The sequence below is a fragment of the Onychomys torridus genome, chromosome 14 (genome assembly GCF_903995425.1).
Source record: "Onychomys torridus chromosome 14, mOncTor1.1, whole genome shotgun sequence".
Classification (NCBI taxonomy): Eukaryota; Metazoa; Chordata; class Mammalia; order Rodentia; family Cricetidae; genus Onychomys; species Onychomys torridus.
This window is the reverse complement of record NC_050456.1, coordinates 53258212-53262811: the sequence shown is the minus strand read 5'-3', so window position 1 is coordinate 53262811 and position 4600 is coordinate 53258212.

The window sequence follows — 4600 nt, the reverse complement described above, 5'->3', positions numbered from 1 at the left end:
CAGACCCGGGACTGAGACCCGCCTCCCCTCCTCCCAATCTATTTTCCTTGTAATGAATCAGTGTGTTTCTAAAGAAATGGCCTCATCTTCAGCTTTATGATCTCCCATGGAGAGAGGAAGTGAGCAGCTGGTATCATACTTCCAAAGCCCCCCCAAATGAGAGGTTTCAGCGACAAGCTTCAGACACAATTGCTGAGGCGTCTGCTTCTAACCACAGGACCTGACTCTGAAGGAGTGAGGGTTACCAGTTCCCTCTGTTGAGTCCAGACTCAGGAATTAGTTCCAACTACTTGCTTGCACCTACAAATGTACCTCATAGGAGAGCTGTCCTTTGGGAGCCATTCCATGGGCACAGGACTCGGCCAATGGACAGCCCAAATGCCCACTGTTCCTGCCCTCTTCCAGTCTGTCCTTCTCATCACCACGGGGCCTGTAGGACACACACAGCCTTGATCAAGAACTTATCTAGGGCGAGCTAAGCTCACTGGGCAAGGACAGGGCTTGCCTTTCCCCTTAGGGGAGCATCTCCCTGAATGTGTGGTTTGTGGGAGAGCAAGTGAGACAGGTCTCCCTGCATTTGGTGCTGATTTACATTCCCCAGGGAACCGGTGAGGAGACATCACCCCCTTGTAAACAGAACTTACCGTTTATGCATGAAAACGCTTATGAAAGGAAGTCCCCAGGTGGAAAGAGATTAGCTGACTCCAACAGAATCTGAGCCCAACAGTGTCGCATTTCTCCTGGGGACTGTCAGAGCGGTGGAGGGGGAACAAGACATAGGGCCATCTCCTCCCAGATATTCACTGTGTGACTCCTCTCTCTCTTCCTATGGACCTTGCTCCTGTCCTGGTGAGGACATGTGCTCTCACCTCCCACAGACTTTTAGAGCTATCCGGCCTCATTCACCTCTCCTGGTTTACACCAGGATGTTTACCTTTCCATAAAGACAAGTTAGAAAGGCAGGTGGTGGGGACATGCGTGTGTGTGTGTGTGTGTGTGTGTGTGTGTGTGTGTGTGTGTGTATGCACGCACATGCAGGCATGAATGCCCAAAGAGACCACAAATTATTAATCCCTTTCTCTATCACATTCCACCTTTTTCTTCCTTCCTTTCTTTTCTTTTTTTATGAAGTCTCTCACTGAACCTGGCTAGACTGCTAACTGGCCAGTGAGTCCTCACCACCATTTCTGCCAGGATCCTCCAATCTCTAGCTCCCAGCTCTGGGATTAGAGATATAGGCCACCATAACTAGATTTTTTTTTTCCAGAGCCAAGGACTGCACCCAGGGCCTTGCACTTGCTAGGCAAGTGCTCTACCACTGAGCAATATCCCCAACCAGCTTTTTATTCAAGTTCCGAGGATCCAAATTCAAGTTCTTGTGCTTACACAGCAAACATTTTACCCACTGAACTTTCTCCCCAGCCCAAGAAAAAAAGGGTTTTAACATAAAGAAATCTCCTTGAAACTCAAGAGAGAGTGAATTGCCAGGCCTAGTGGTGCATGGCTTTGATCCCAGCGCTCGGGAGGCGGAGACAGACGGATCTCTGTGAGTTCAAAGCCAGCCTGGTCTATAGAGTGAGTTCCAGGGCTGCCAAGGCTACACAGAGAAATCCTGTCTCAAAAAACCTTAAATGGGGCTGGAGAGATGGCTCAGAGGTTAAGAGCACTGACTGCTTTTCCAGAGGTCCTGAGTTCAATTCCCAGCAACCACATGGTGGCTCACAACCATCTGTAATGTGATCTGGTGCCCTCTTCTGGGGTGTAGACAGAACACTGTGTACATAATAAAATACATCTAGGGTTGGGGATTTAGCTCAGTGGTAGAGTGCTTGCCTAGCAAACACAAGGCCCTGGGTTCGATTCTCAGCTCAAAAAAAAATCTAAAAAAAAAAAAAAAAAAAATTTTAAAACCATAAATAAATAATAAGTAAATAAAATGAATTAAAAATGACAGTGAAAATCTATTAATTCTGGGGTGGATAGCACATCAAAACATCGTCTAGCATTCGCAGAGTTTGCTACCCTTCTGAGGCTCTCTGCCAGAATGCACCGATTTCCCAGAAGCAGGAGGCCCCACTGTTATTTCTTGATTCCTGTGTTGGTTGTTTTTACTATTTTGGGGGGCCCTCTACCCAGCGCCCAAATAAATCACACACACGGAGGTTTATTATTAATTGTAAATGCCCAACCTTAGCTTGGCTTGTTGCTAGCCAATTTTTCTTAACTTTAAGTTATCCCATCCACCTTTTGCCTCTGGGCTTTTCTAACTTCCGTAAATCTTACCATGGCTGGCTGTGTGACTGGCCCCTCGTGTCCTCCTCTCCTCTCGATCCTAGATCTTTCTTCCTCTCCCCTGCGGCCTTCCACACAGCCAGCTGCTTCTTTCTGCCCGAGTGTCACAAACCCATTCCTTGCTCCCCATCCCGCTGATTTAGCCTTGTTCACATTCTCATCATCCCTTTGGTGGACTGTCATCTTCCTGTCTGACTCATGCCTCCTCTCTTGACTCGAGCCTTTCTAGCCAGCCTTGAGAAAGTCTCATTCTTTAGTAAAACTCGCTCAGATGTCACTACCTCTGGGAAGCAGCCTAGGACCTCCCCAGGCAAAGAGCATTTTCCATATTCTTCATGATAGCATTTGTGTCCGTGTGTCGGATTACTGACCCACGTATCTTTCTAAAGCCCTTCAGTGTGGCTCCTTCCAAGGTCTGGACTTGGGCTTACATTTTATATTCTCGGGTGCTGAACTTCATCACCTTGCATGAAGGCAAGAAGAAGGAGGGATATAGAGAGGAAATAGAAAAATCCAATGGAGACTTACAGAGATAGAGACTCAGTCCTGCCTATACCTTATAGGTAGTAAAAGGTAATTTCCCCCGGAGAAGTCCTTATTGCTGCATTAGCCAACTGTTCCTCATTGCAAATTTCATACAATGCTGATTTTCCTTACATTTACCTCAACACTACAGAGGGGTTTAGAGTTCTAAGAAAGCAAAGGACAGGAAGATCAGGCAGCTGCCTGCATTTGCAGTCAGTGACAGAGCAAGCCCAGGTTTCCTGGCACCCAGGCCATGGCCCTTGACATACCGCCAACCAAAGCCCTCTCTCCGAGCCTTCCCTCCAGACAACAGCACATAATGACTAATGTTAGTATTTGAAATTTATGTGCTGCCTTTGCTTCACTGGCATTATTATTATTATTATTATTATTATTATTATTATTATTATTATTTCAATTAGTAATTCAGTAGCCCAGGCATTCAGCAAAACCAACTAGGATGGGAAGGGAACAAGCACAGGGAGGCCCCAAGCCAAGTAGGGGGTCCTATGCTCCTATGCTGGGGAGACTAGACGTGAGCAGTGTGACACAAGAGAGAATGGCCTGGGGGGGGGAATGGGTGCACAGGAGTGGCCCAACAGCCTTCCTATCGTAACTCTAGTGGGGAGAGCAAGGAAAAGGAAATTAGCCGCTAATACCAGACTTGAGACAGACTCACAGCCAAGAGAGCTCTCTGCCCCGTTTGAAGGGAATGAGACCCAGTCCCCTCATTAGTGATGGGGTCCAGATCCTGGCCCTTTCTCTGCATGCTGGGAGCTAAAGGGAACTGCTTTAGATGCCCCACATCTCACGGTTCAGTGTTCCCTGGCATCCTTGGATGGGAGACAGGAGGGATCAGCGCAGGACTATGGTTCCCAAGGTCCTTCAACCACCCCTGCTCTGGACTTTCCTTTGCTTGTCCCTACTTACCTTCCTTTGATGAAAATAAGCTTTTCTCCTGACCTCTGGGTACCACGAAGAATCTCAAGACATTGTCATGAATAGAGGGGAGGGCATGAAAAAGATTTTTCTCCATTCACAGCCCTCGTGGGAGAGCTATCCCCATTCTAAAGAAAAAAGAAACTGAAATGGAGGCACAGAAAAAGAGCTCTAGAGAGGTGAACACACATCAGTCAGACCCTCTGGTCAGATTTCAGGCCTCCCCCAGGGAGAACTGCAGAGAAGGCTCACCCACCGGGCCTATGGGATGGCAATGTCACATATGTCCTTACATGACCCCTCATAGGTGGATTCTCTCTGGAGGATTTGACGGGTTTGGTAACTTCCTCCGGGTCACACAGTGAGAGGAACAAGCTGTTACCAAAACTTGGACCCGTGCGTGTCTCTGAAGCCTGTGTACTCCCCAACACAGAACCGATATCGCCAAATCCAGAGATTTAAGCTGTGTTGAGCTCAGTATCCTCATCCACCGTTGGGAGACAGAGGGTGCCCAGAAAATTGTTAGGAACATTCAATGAGATTATCTTGGCTAAATAAATAAATAACCTGGCACGGTGTCTGGCATTTAGTAGGCATTCAATAAATGCTTTTTGTTTGTTTCTCCTTTTAGGGCTGATCAATAATTAGAACTCAGAGCTTGGGAGCTTAGGAGCTCCAAAATGCTCTAAGAAGCCCAAGGGCCGCATGCATCGCGGGAGGGAGATGCATGCAGGGGAGAAGGGCTGGGGTAGAGAGGGTTTGGCCCCAGGAAGCAGAAAAGCCGGTTCCAGCTGCGCGCCCCTCGCGCCGCCGCCGCCGTCTCCTCCAGGCTCCCCGACTTCCC